The sequence below is a fragment of the Tachypleus tridentatus genome, chromosome 1 (assembly GCF_004210375.1).
Source record: "Tachypleus tridentatus isolate NWPU-2018 chromosome 1, ASM421037v1, whole genome shotgun sequence".
NCBI classification, from domain to species: Eukaryota; Metazoa; Arthropoda; class Merostomata; order Xiphosura; family Limulidae; genus Tachypleus; species Tachypleus tridentatus.
In genome coordinates this window covers 52,014,061-52,028,744 of record NC_134825.1, presented here as the reverse complement: position 1 = coordinate 52,028,744, position 14,684 = coordinate 52,014,061, and the positions used below count along the sequence as shown (strand labels likewise).

At 33.8% G+C, this 14,684-nt stretch overlaps 1 long non-coding RNA gene across 1 annotated transcript in view; it reads right to left on the bottom strand.

Annotated features, from left to right (window-relative positions):
• Positions 1 to 2,279: 2,279 nt before the first annotated feature.
• Positions 2,280 to 14,684, bottom strand: part of LOC143248649 (uncharacterized) — a 40,639-nt gene continuing 28,234 nt past the window's right edge. The window contains exons 4-5 of the long non-coding RNA XR_013027134.1: positions 3,374 to 3,453; positions 2,280 to 2,721 (exon numbers count right to left, since the gene is read on the bottom strand). This is a non-coding gene — a long non-coding RNA (uncharacterized LOC143248649). The remainder of the gene's footprint in view (positions 2,722 to 3,373; positions 3,454 to 14,684) is intronic.

Sequence of the window (14,684 nt, the reverse complement as noted above, 5' to 3'; positions counted from 1 at the left end):
TAACCATATAAGGATTGCTTTTCAACGATAATATTCTCCCCAGCATCTAAGCATAGCCAATTAACAATAAAAAAATCATAACTTCTATTTTCTTTAATCTACTTTTTTACCATGATCATTCGTTTCCTGACTCTGAGTTTCATTACTGAGCCACAATCATCCTATTTTTTAATACAGAAGGATAATCTTTTCTAAGAACTATCTCTTTTAGTGTTCCTGAACGAATATTTTACTATCAATGTTCATTTACAAATTTTAAAGTTTTAGCATAAAAGTACTCCATTCCTTAAGCCTATGCTAGGCTATTCAATCATAAAAAAAATCCTTTGCTGCTCGAAATTTTGGTCTTCAATTAAAAGTTAACAATTTCCTGGTCATCAGCCTTAAAACAGGTGTAAATTTACTGGTCTAGAGCTTGACCTTTGACTCTAAAGGTTACATTTTTACCTGGCATTGTGTTTGGCCGTAAGAAGACTTAAAATATTCAATCTCCTGGAACTCGATTTATCAACTAAATGTAGGAAATGCTTTTATCCTGTACTTGACTATCACACAAGAATAACGAATTTTATGATCCTGATAAGATCCTCTTTTTAAACAATAAAGTATTCGATTTTCTGAACAATAGTTCAACGTTTTAACCACAAAGTTATTCTATTTTCTGATTGTGGTATTTACCTTTTAACTATTAAAGTTTCCTATTTCACAATACTGAGCTTTATTTTCCATACAATGTTCTCATTGCTTGGTTACTTTATTCAACTAATATAAATACTTCTTATATACTGACTCTAAACTGGACTTTTAGCCAGAAATATTTTACAGTTCGTGGTTCAAAGCTTAATTTTTACTGTTAAAAAGAGTCTCAGTTCCTGATAAAAAAATGTACATTTTAACAATAAAGTTGCTTTGACACAAAACTGTAATGTTCAAAATTTATACTCCAAATCATTTTTTTGAAATACCATGCAGAAGAACAAAATATACAAACGTCACTGACAACCCTATATTCTCAACAAATACCGTTAGCGTGTGTAATTACAAGGTTCCTTCAAAATATAGGATTTTCTAGGATAATTAAACTGAGACAACGGAAAAACCTATAAACCAATGGAAGTCTTCAGCATAATCGGGGTCCAATTACAGTTGTAACTGTATAATAGGGCAGAAACGGTATGCGCGTGACAACAGTGAAGTAAAAGCCAATGATAGTAGTCAACATAATCACAACACATGTAATAAACAAATGGCTTATGAATAGTAGCACGTGGTGATGTGCTCAATATCCTAATCAGGCAATATAATAGGCATAATAACAATATAAAGAGAGTTTTCTTCTCAGACTTTATATAAACATATATACATACAAGACTTAGCATAGCACGTTATAAACTCTGCTTTGTGGAGTTTATAAATCAAGCTAAAATTACAAAGCGAAACCAAACATTATATCACAATCAACTCTGAAAACACATGCAATAAGAACACATATAATGATATTATAAAAAAAAATACCATTATCAAAATGAGAGTTTAACTTAAAAGAAGTTTGAAACATTACAACACTTGGCTAGACGTACAACAATGAATCATCGCAATCAGCAACTTCAATACGAAAACTTAGTTGTTTGGTTACCATTTTATTGTTATACTTTTATAACTGTTATTTCACAAATGCCTTTCCACTAAGGTATACAACACATAATAACTACCCAGCACTTTCAGACTAAGCACAAAACTGTACTAACGTGAACAAATTAGAGTTTTGAACATTTTGTGTTCAAATGTTTAAAACTAGCCTAAACAAATGTATGCTCTCAGATAAATCGAAATTTTGTGACTCATCCGTTACATTCAATGTTTGATATAATGACCTACTTGATATGAAACATAAATTGTAGTAGTTGATTGGATAAGATACTTATTTAATTCTGAATTGCTCATGGTTAAATTTCAAAATCATTCATATTCTATGTAAATGAAAAGTATTTATTACATAAACGAACGTTCATTTCTCAGAAAGAGGGAGAAGAAAAAACGTTTTGTTTAGCGTATTTTGTGACCCGATATATTGAAATTGAAAGCAAGCAATAAACAATGATTTTGAACACATTAAAACTAGTACTCCAGCGGCTCAGCAATAAGTCTGAAGGGTTATAATGCCAAAAATCGGGTTTCGATACTTGTGGTGGCTTTGTTTTTAATAACAAACAAGTTAAAAAAGTAAAACGGTATTTAAAATGTTGAAATACAGTGGTACTAAAACCTAGTTTACCTATTTTACTGAAGTCCAACTTGAAAGAGATGCGAATTTAGTAGAACTTCCTATGATTTCAAGATCTGTGGTGAACTTTGGTAACGTAAACTGTTGTTTATGAAATAATATGGTAAAATCAACATGAAATGTAACAGTAACTTTACTCCACATCGGACATTCCGAGATGCTTTAACTGAATGTAGGTAGCATTGGATATAGGTAGTTTTCAACAATTCATAAGAATATCTTGTTTGATATGGCACTTCATGAGCTGGGCTTTACTCATCCATTAAGTGACATACATGTCACAAATCAACATGAAACGACTCTTACAAGCAGCTGGACAAACAATCGGCGATATTTTTTTACAGTAGTTCTAAAGAAGAATGAATCCGTCTTCGACTGAATAATATTGAAGAAATGTGTATATGGGTATTTAGTTGTTCCATCTAGCAACAATGGCACTGGAAGAAGTCGGTACAGTCAAACAGTTTCTATTCAGAGATTTAATTCTTCTAGTTTGAAATGTTAAGTAATTATAAAGAATGAGAATGTAGTGTTAGTAGTGTTATTGAACGTAAAAGAAACTATGAAATATAATGAGAAACAATGTTAATATCATACTGTCCAGCTGTCTAATTAATTAACACTTTTCTCTCTCACTATATATATATATATATAAAGGAGTATTTAAAAGAAATACAGCCATTTAAAGCTTAATTAAGTATACTTTCAAGCTAAAACACACACAAATAAACTGGGTTTTTACCATAATTATATGAATCGTTAACAAGTTAACAATAACTAATTACAGTCCCATAAAGCTTATATCAGAAATATATTATGAAGAACTTAATTTAATACATGAGAGGAATACGCTGTAATATCTGTTACACAAGGAATGTCAGATAATTCCATCACAACTTAGCATAAGATTATATACGATTACACCTTTTTTTCTTGCAAGTTTAACTAAACATTTGTTATTAGGTGTTTTCAACCTGATTCGCACCTTCTAATGTAAATGAACCGAATGGTCAGGTCAGAGGCCCTAAAATTTAGGTATAGCTGTTAGTAATTTATCTAGAACTGCTGATCAAAAGGAGTAAAACTTACCAGTTACTTTTAACAGCTATCGAAGTTCTGTTTCAACTCTTCAGTTTGTATTTTCCCACAGAATTAGCATCAACAACAATCTGTCAGAATATTTATAGAATTACCATAAAATGATGAAAAGAACTGTGCAAGCTTTTGTGACAATGCGTTTACATAAAAGTGCATTTCACATTAAGATACTTTAACCCACGTACTGCGGCTACTATAAATATTTAGTGTACCAGCCGTACACCGCAAACGGCACACTCGCATTCAATTGCCGGAGGCGGACAGCACCCAATACCGTGAATCAGTGGTCACTGGATTCTGTTGTTTGTTTGGAATTAAGTCCAAAGCTATACAATGGGCTTTCTGTGCTTTGCCCACCGCATGTATCGAAACACGGTTTCTAGCAATGCGAGTCCGCAGACATACTGCTGTGCCACTTGGGGCAAGGTCACTGGGTTAAAAATGATTTTACCTATTTACCAGAATTACCTATGAGGTCTACATGGGTTTGTCAATATTGAGATTAATCTTACTAAATACGATGAGGTTTTCTATATAAAGTTTACGTTTAAAATGAATATTTTAACCAAAATGGTCGGTCCTACTGAGTATCGTAACAGGAAAAAAATTTAACACTAGTTAACATGTGGACCCAACCTTTACTGGTAATTTGAGGGTTAATGAAGTATTGTAAACATTTCGATTTACTAAAATATAAAGTGCGTTATGTTTCATGATAGAATATATCAACTAGTTTACCGTGTTAATAGTTAAAAGAGGGTGAATTACATTGTCAGATAAATGTCTATGCAGGTACACAGTAGTGATATGCTGTATTTAACACTAAACAAAGTAACATTAAAATTGCAAGTCGGCGAGTTATTGTTATTCTAACGTGCACCTCAGTTTCCCAATATCATGAGTTTTCCATTTTATTAATAACATTATTACATATTCAGTCTGTTATTTGACTAAATCAACAACATTTGGAGAATAAAAGTTTTTTTCTCTTAATTTAGTAGTAAACGTTAATTTAGTCATATCACAAGTTTTATAATGCTGTTCATCAATCAACCATCGTTGGGTTGGAATGTCAACATCAATAAGTTTTTCTAATGTCCCCACCATATGATCTCCTTATTTTGATAGATTTTCACAATTAGATAGGAGAGATTACTGGTAGTTGTAATGTGAAACGTCTTGACTGTATGCGCCCACATCTCTGGTTATAATAAAAATTATAGCTTTATTTTATTCGTGAGATTGTAACCAATCACTGAGTGGATCCCACTTCTGCTGAAACCTGTCCTGTTAAAATACTTTTAGTGAACTCAAATATACATGTGATGTGTGTATTTTTGAACAGATTATTTAAATAAAAAATCAATCTAAAATAAACACATTACACTTTATTTGTTCAATTTAATGTAAATACTGTTTTATTTGTAGACAGATATTAAACTATTATACACATATAAATTTGTTTCACATTGTCTGAAACTATAACAATCAAAAAAGAACTGATTTGTTTTGAATTTCGCGCAAAACTACTCGAGGGCTATCTGCGCTAGCTATCCCTAATTCATCAGTGTAAGACAAGAGGGAAGGCAGCTAGTCATCACCACCCACCGCCAACTCTTAGGCTACTCTTTAACCAACGAATAGGGAGATTGACCGAAACATTATAACGCCCTCACGGCTGAAAGAGCGAGCATGTTTGCTGCGACAGGGATCCGAACCCGCAACCCTCAGATTACGAGTCGAGTGCCTTAACCACCTGGCAATGCCGGGTCAATCAATCAAAGAAGGAAAAAAATTTAAAACTTTATATTTTTCAAATATATAGAATACGACGTTCAAGTCAACACTTTAGAACTATCTGTCTAAACAATATACTTCTAAATAATGTGATAAACAAATCCCAAATTCAGTTTAATTCGTCCTTCTGAAAAATTTAAAACGTAATATACTATTGCGTGTAAATCCGTGAAGAAAAAACAAAATACAACCATGTGTAGAATATATCACAATATTTAACCTTTACTGCATAAAAAACAAAACTATGTAAGAAAATCGTGTCATGGAAGAATATTTTTTTTCTTTCCATATCTCACATCAGTTGTCGATATCATCCGAATAATTCTGTTTTAAATCAGTCAAAAATTATAAACTTTATGTATCGTACACCTAGACCTTTATCTTACTGGATTCGGTGCTCTGAAACCAATCAAAAGCGTCTGTATACTGAATAGATAAGGGAGAGAAAATAATTCTAAAATTTACCACTACATTTTACGTCAGTGTTAGGAGTAACAACAAAGTTAAATATCCAGTGAAACTTACAGCTAGGTTTACAATATGCCAGGAAGCTGGTTCCGCTTCTCATTCAGAAACGAATTTGTTGTGTTTTTTTTTTTATTAAGCGCAAAGCTATACAATGTGCTATCTGTGCTGTGCTCATAATGGTTACCGATTCCCGATTTATAGCGTTGTGAGCCAACGGACTTACCGCTGCGTCACTTGGGAAGTGAGTGGGTGGGTGGATATTTACAATTATGAACTGGAATTGAAATTATTAATCTGAAATGTATCTTTTGTGTGTAAGGAACAGCTCAGAAACCCTTATATTTCAGGTAAAACCATTCCCAGTTTTGAGCTACTGGTCTGAGGAAGCCAGCTAGCATTAATTGCTATCAAAAAGAGCTTGTTCGGATCCTTGAAGAAATAACGTGATTATTTGTTACTTTTATAACTTGCTCACAGCTAAAATTGGGAGGCGTGTTCATCGGCGTCACCTCAATTCACCACGTTAACAGCTAGGCCACACCCGGTCTTTAAAAAGTATGAATTTTGTATCTAGATGATTTTTCAACGAAGAAATTTTCAGCTTTATGTCTCTTATTACATTTCTCTTCGCAAAGTTCCACTAAAATCTATACAATAAATCAAGGAGTTTATCTTGTATCTTCTAGCGACTGATAATTCGAATAGCATCTGTACTCTGCCCAGCACGGGTATCGAAACCTGGTTTATAGCAGTATAAATTCGCACACAATCCACTGAGGGGGGCCTTCGAGCAGTGTAGAAACTTTGAGAAGATGCCAACACATACATTTTGCATTGTGTAGATACAAATTTGGTTATAAATTAAATATAAAACAAGCCTTAAAGTTAAGTCCCAATACTTTCAAACTAATTGTTAAAACGTTTATTTTTGTCTCAAAGAAAATTCTACCTATACTAAAAGGCAGTCAGTAATCACATTTATATTATAAACTCTTGAAAATTACACCTTTTAACAAAGATATTTTCTTTTTTTTTAATTTTGTTGCGCTACAAAAGTCGACAATCTTTAATCAATTCGCAAGATTACTTACGACATATAGGGGATGATTTGATGGAATCCTCCCCCCAGTGGCACGTATGCGGACTTACGATGCTAGAAACCGGGTTTCGACACCTGTTAAAGAAAGAGCACAGGTAGCCCATTGTGTAACTTTGTGCTTAATTCACCACATGGAAACAACATCCGTGAATCGTGTGAAAAAAATTCTAGCAAGAATAACGATTACAAGATAAATAAAATTGCATTTCAACCGATGCAGTTGAGAGAGTTAAGCAATTACTGTTAGATTATGGATGGAGAACACAGGCAATTTCCTTACGAGTTACTCATGAAATACTATGCCTCTCAAAAGCGTGTTTTATTATTCAGCCTGAAAGGCCTTACAATAATAATTTTTGTTTTCGTATGACACAGATGGATGTGGATCTTTTTGTTTTCAACTTCATTGTATGTTCGAATTTACAGAGCACCTTAATCCTTTTTTACAGCAAGAGAAGTAATTTACTACTTGTCTCAAGCCTCAGTATTCCACACTACACCCAAGCTTGAGTTAGACATTGCTTAGGACAAGCAGTGAATTACTTCTATTAATTTTATAAAATGTAGCCGCTTGTTAAACACCTTAACCTTTAGAACTCAGACTTGCATAGCGTGAGTTCTATTACAACATAGGAATGTAATTTTACGGGTTTAGGCAAAGCAGTTTGTAAGACTATAAAAACAAATAAATAAAGTAACCATCTTTACCCCAAGAATGTCTCTTTATTAGCCCATTATTTCGCTCTCCCAACTTCTTTAGGGGTTATCGATATACTTCAAATGTACTAATCCAGTTGAAACTGGTTATCGAATGCTCAAGAAGATGTAATAGCGAAATATTGAAGTAATAAACACATTTTGGATATAAAGGTCGTTATTTTATTTACCTTTATGGAAATGTATGGTAATAAACTACAGGTTGCGTTAAACAAAGTTAAGAATTATAATAATGTATTTTAAATAAAAGTATAGAGGTACAACTTTTGAGTGGATTGTTAATTTTTATGTTTTGTTTGATTTTATTACAACGTTTCAACGGCTTGTGTGGCCATCATCAGGTAATAGTCACCTCATATATAATCGAAAGGGCGTAATAAAGTCAAACAAACATTCCACTCAAAAGCAGTGCCCCTGAACTTTTATTTAAAGCGTATAGTGGATTTCTTTTCCTTACAACAAGAATGTACTTTGTCATAATAAACGCAGCACGCCAACAGCACAACAGTGTTGGCAACAGATGAATGTCGTTGATACTCAACACACCAAACTGTCGATAAAACAACAGCCTCGTGGGTATCAGACGAATTACAGAAGAAGTACAACACGGGTTGTTAGTTATCAAACGAGACGTAACATTTCATTTTCCAACTTTCACATGTCAGTGACTCATCCATTGTTATTTAATAAATATTGTCACTGTTGTCTGCCTTTTTAACATTGAACAAGTTTGTTCGTTAGTTCTTGTGCTTCTTATTTCTTCATATTCTAAAACGTTGTGCCATCATTCAACATACAGATGGGCAGTTAGATACAGATAAGAAAGATGTTTAATTTGTTTCATGTTAAACACAAAGCTACACAATAGAATATCTGTACTGTACCCACCACGAGTACCGAAACCCCTTTTTTTCTCGCTAAAAACAAACAATTATACATATAGAAAAGTTGTTTCACGTGCCTTACTTGATATGCCTTATACAATTATCTCAATAAAATATTTTTTCCACTTCAAGCTGCAAAGCAGTTTGTTTGTTTTTGAATTTCGCGCAAAGTTACACGAGGGCAATCTACGCTAACTGTCCCTAATTTAGCAGTGTAGGACCAGAGGGAAGGCAGCTAGTCAAAAACGTATTTTTATTATTCAGCCTGAAAGGCCTTAGAATAATAATTTTTGTTTTCGTATGATACAGATGGATGTGAATCTTTCTGTTTTCAACTTTCAACCCAAACTCTTGGGTTACTCTTTTACCAACGAATAGTGGGATTGACCGTGACTTTATAACGCCCCCACGGCCGAAAGGGTATGTTAGGTGAGAAGGGGATTCGAACCCGCGACCCTCTTATTACGAATCTATGTTCCAGAAGAAAATGTGTATACTGCATCAGTATAGTGCTCAACTATGTTTAGCGGAGGCAGAGTACGCCGTCGTAAATGTAAGGATGTTGGTTGACTGCATACTCAATTTTAATCACAACTTCTTAAACATAATTTCTGTGCACACGTTTTAAACTCAATGACAAAACATATAAAAATAATTGTAACGTTAAAAATTATATGCAACTTAATTGAAAACAAATTTTTATAAAGATGAATAGTTAATTTGGGCATGCGTTTAAAAAGAATAAATCAGAGAGTAGGTTGTACTTAAACATTTACTGATGTCATTATATTTTTAATGTTGATTGCTCCCTTTCAACCCATAGTTTTAAATATTTTTCATGCATTAGTTTAAAAAATATTACTGGCATTAGCTATATGCTTTCAACAAACAGTTAAGTACATCTAACTTCCAAACGCGTCTTTGGAAAAAAAAAATACATATGTCAATTTTTGACGATAAAGGTAGTTTGAAGGTTATACCAGCCAATATGGAAAAATGAGAAAAGTAGGCAGCTAATTTTAATCCAAAACGTCAGAATTTTTACAGAGGACGTTAGGAATATGTATGTTGACGTGGTGGTATTTCTTTAAAATGCTCATCTATAACTAAAGTCGATTATTTCAACTTGGATGAATAATATTGTCATAGTATTATACCTTACAACGATCTTAAGTGGTTGCCCTTCTATAAAGACACTTGAGAGGTCCCTAGGCTCATGGCATCCACCATGAAAATCTTCTTTGTTTTTTGTCTTTCTTTACTAACGCTACTGTCTTCAGCTAAAAGCATCTTCACTTCCAAAAACATACCAAATGAAATTACCACGCATTACACGGCTGTCTTGTATGGCATAAATAAACTCTAGGTACATGCTGACGCTAAGAAGTAATGCACTTCAAGAATAATTCAAAAGCTAAACACGTTTGTCTAAAAGGATGGCCTAACGGTTGAAAATAAAAACGAAGTTAGCTAGGCGTAATAAAACGTTTCATCTGAAAAGATCAGCATTGCCGATACAAAGTATATGTAACACACATATCAAGGCTACACATCCTTATGTGACTGTAAATATATTCGAATGCTAAGTATCACGATAGTGCTTGAGAGATGTATCAAATTTAAGAATCCGTGGAAGCAGTATACACGAATTGGAAAGGTTGATCAGAGAGATTATTCCCTAAAAATATAGAATATTCGTGTTTTTAACAACACGTTCGAAAGTACTGGCATTAAACATAAAAATAATTACTCGACTAGAAAGCTCATTTTAAGTAACCTGTAGTTTTTCTTTATTTGTAAAGTGGTCACAATTTGTGATGTCACTCTTTGATATCCAGTTTCTCAAAGTTACTACTGAACAGTGATGACGAGAAACCCACTTGTTGAGAAATTTATATGCATAAACGGCTCGTTTGGAAAACACTTTACATCACAACGTTTCGACCTTGATCGGTCATCGTCAGGTTTTGATAGCTGACCACATGTTTGAAAGGGGTTTTGTAACTGTGTGTCGAAGTGTAGAGGGCGGTATTAGAGCCGTTTTTGCAAAGTTACTACTGAACACTAGTTTATCCCATGACGATTACATATACTGTTTATACGTCGTTTACTTATATGTTTATATATGTATTCATCATGTTAATTGCTGCAAGAATGGAGTATAGCAAAAATAGTACCTAAAAACTTAGCCAGGTTAATCGATATTCTTTGCCAAAAATAAACACGTATTATTTTGTATCCTTTGCTCTCATTTCATTTTTAGTCTTATACTTTATTATGGTTTTCTTTAATTTTTTTATTTTTTCCTTTTTTTTTTTGGTTTCGTGATTACTAAGTTATGCCTAAATCGTTATTTCTTTCTTTAGGCTGAAAATTTCTGCTTCAAGGTTTGGTCATTTTTAGGAGTCCCTATTGCGTGTGGCAGCTGCTTTTCAACAGTCTGTCTGCTGCAACGTGTGAATAGCAGCATCATACCAAGACTTGCGAATTTTAGCAGTATTAAGAGATGTTTTTGAACATTTATTATTCAGGTATATGATAAGCAGTTTACGGAAAGCAACATTTTTGATGGTTTCTGGATGTGTATATACAATTATCCGCTTACTTTTGTTTTTCTTGTTATCGTTGGATTTGATAAATATTATTATAATTCTTTGTACTTTATAAGTTACTTGGGATGTATCTATGTTTATTGTTCACCTGTATTAGCTCAGTTTGAAGTTTTGTACGTATACACACACACACACATATATATACATATATATATCTTCAGCAAACTTCTACATTCCTGAAGCTAGCAAAACCAAACTTGATGGGTAGACTTAAGTTGGTCCAAGGAAGTTAAGTGTCTTTATTTACAGACCGAATGTTTTTATTCGCGGTTAATAGAACGCCTCTAAGTTTTCTTTTTTTTTTTTTTTTCAAGTTCAAATATTTAGCTCATAACTTGTTTGTTTTGAATTTGGCGCGCAAAGCTACATGAGGGCTATCTGCGCTGGCCGTCCTTAATTTACTACTGTGAGACTAAAGGGAAAGCAGCTAGTCATCACTACCCACCGCCAACTCTTGAGATACTCTTTTACCAACGAATAGTGGGGTTGACTGTAACATTATAATGCCCCCAAGGCTGAAGGGCGCGCATGTTTGGTATAACAGGGATTCAAACCTGCGATCCTCAGATAACTAGCCGAGCTCCCTATTTTGGATCTCGTTAAAATTTTTAGTGGCCCTGCATAGTCAGATGTTAAGACACTCTTTTGATGACCATTCCCTCTTTAAACCTTAATGTATTCTAAGGATATTATCCAAAGATTAATAGGGAGAAACATACTGCTTTCACTTACAAATGTTAGCCTTTCTAACAAAATACAGATACTAGTTTACATAGGAACGCTCATTCCTTTACAGACGGTAACACAGTTTAAACAGGCACAATTTCTTTTGTTTACTTGTTCGTTTTGAACTTCGCACAAGGCTATACGAGGGATATATGAGCCAGCCGTCCCTAATTTAGAAGTAAAAAGACTACCCACCGCCAACTATTGGGCTACTCTTTCACCGAGGTCACATTATAACGCCTACACGTCTGAAAGGGTGAGCATGTTTGATGGGTTTGTAATCCGAATTCGCACTCTTAGATTACGAATTAAGCACCCTAACCATCTGACCATATCAGACCCCATTTGATTTGCACAGTTTTTAAGATTAATGCCTCTAAAAATTAAAAATTTCATTTTATGTTTGTATATACGTATAAAATTATTCATTTACTGTGGTCCTACCTATAGACATAATAAATGTGAAACTAAAACTTACGTTTCCAAAACTTGTATAACGTAGTCGACGTTCAAGCAAGAAAATGTATGCCAACTTGTCCCCAGTATATTTATTTATTTCAAGTGCAAGGTTATAAATTGGATAACCCATGCTGTTTCCACAGCAGGGATCAGATGGATAGAGTTTCCAAACGTATATCATAATACAGTGTTGTATGAAAAAGTTAATTTCAAACTGAAATGGCACGAATGATTAAAATAACTAAACATATACTGTCAAAATTGAACAGGCCGCATTTATTTAAACTGTACTCTTACTACATGAACGATTGAATCACGGTATATATTTGGATGCACCGCTTTTTTCCATTGTATGGAGTTTATAAGCCAGTTTCACTGACAATAGCTCGCTAGATATAACACGAGGATTGAGCGCCCTCAAGTTTTAAATCGTCAAGACATACGACCTAATTGAATCAACTTGTCTGGGAAATTCTGTCTCATCACTAATTAAGTGAAACATCAAGCCCTCAGACTTTTAGCGGCAGGTTAAAACAATGATTTACACAACGTCCATGGAAGTTCCAGAGGTGTTCTTTATAATCTATATCTATATATTATGCTGCACAAACTATGCTCTATAATGTATTATTCAATGAAATCCATCAAAATCCTGAAAGTGGCAGGTTAAAACAATGATTTACACAGCGTTCATCGAAGTTCCAAAGGTGTTCTTTATAATCTAAGTCTATATATTCTGCTGGACAAACCATTTTCTACAATGTATTGTTCAATGAAGTCCATCAAAATCCTGAAAGTATGAAACTGAGCATTATTTCGTATTATAATATATTTTGGCCTGTCTGCGCCTGCGAAACAGTCCGAGTTGGTCTCATACGGTCATTTTATTCTGATCCTAAAACTTTCGTTCACCCAATGTTTTTCTGTGTTTTTGAGGCTCAGTTATTACGAATATGCATATCACCTTGGAACCGTTAGGGTAGGGAAACTTATATATGCAAAATAATTGCAATATACAAGTGGTCATGTTCTTGACTCTTATCTCAGCTAAAACAATTATTTCGGAATCTAACACTAGGTTTGGAAGCCAAAGAATCTATTATTCTATTTTTCTAACTTATGGAAACATTTTTTTAAACAAAATCCAAAACGTCTACCGTTGATGCATAAGTGACAACAACTAACCTCCTTTGTCAGATAGCATAATGATTCTGGTGCCTAATACTATTTGGAGCTAAATCTATTACTTAAGTCAGATGATGGTTTTTACCAATGTATAATCAATAATACTGTGGCTCACTTGAAGGGTGTCCACATGGTATTAATTAGCTAAAATCTTTCATTCTAAGCCAACAAAGGACAACGTGATTACTTCCAAGTAATCGTTGTTTACTGTAACACTGAGGTAAAATAATGGTTGACTGTTTTTCAAGTGTGAAGCTTCGGGTAAGTTTTTAACGCAAGTCGTGTTATTATCCAGAAAACTTCGGTCTGACGATTTACATGTTGAGTTTTAAAACACGGTTAGACGAAAATAACAATTTGACAATTAAATTCCATCAATATTGTCTTATCATATTCATTAGCTTCACACATTAATCATTATCCAAAACGAGAAAGCCAGGTTCATGCGCAGTCTTTAAATGAATCACATCTTCAAGGCAAAGACGTCAATTTGAACTGGAGAAACTATGAGGACTCGGTGTCAAGAACATTCTCCCCTCACACCCGTACAGTCCAACACTACTACTATTACATAATACATTAAGCTATAACATTATAAAACTTTGTTACTGATTTATCTGATATTATGGCGAAGATATGAGAAAAACTGTAGTTATTAGCTCATAGGGACGCAATTGATAGGTCTTTTACACAGGTGAAAGGTCAATATGGGTCCCAAAAGTGGTAATTTCGTCTATATTCATCATCGCATGGTTCAATAGATACAAATCGCATATAAAATTAAAATTAGAAGTGGACCTTATGTTTCTACTGAGTTAAGTAAGGAAAGTCCTTAGCTGTCTCATTCATCTGCAGGCCACTGCAGACAGGCCATTAAGTGGAGTATATGGCCAATTTTTTTAGCGTTCAGAGTAATCTTCCTTCTATGGACGTACCAAAATACGATGTTTGTTTTGTGTGTTTTTTGTCGGTTTTAGAACAAAGCCACATTGATCTATCTGCTGTGTCCACTACAGGGAATCGAACACTGCATTGTAGCACTGTAAATTCGTAAGTTTACCGCTGTGCCACCGTGGAATTGATTTTTGTGAGTCTGTCCACTTATCAAAATTTGAAAAGCTGCTTATTATCCTAATCAATACCTAAATTAAAGCAATCACCAAAATAAATAGTAATCAAATCAGAAAATGAAATGTGATAACATCTTTCAAACGCGACTGCACACATAATGTATCAAAACATGAATGCATTCTCACAACAGAACACATGAAACTAACCAATGTTAATTCTTTGTACCAACCTCAGGTTTAATCTTCCAAACAGAATTCAATGCTTGCTTTTTATTTATTTTCTAG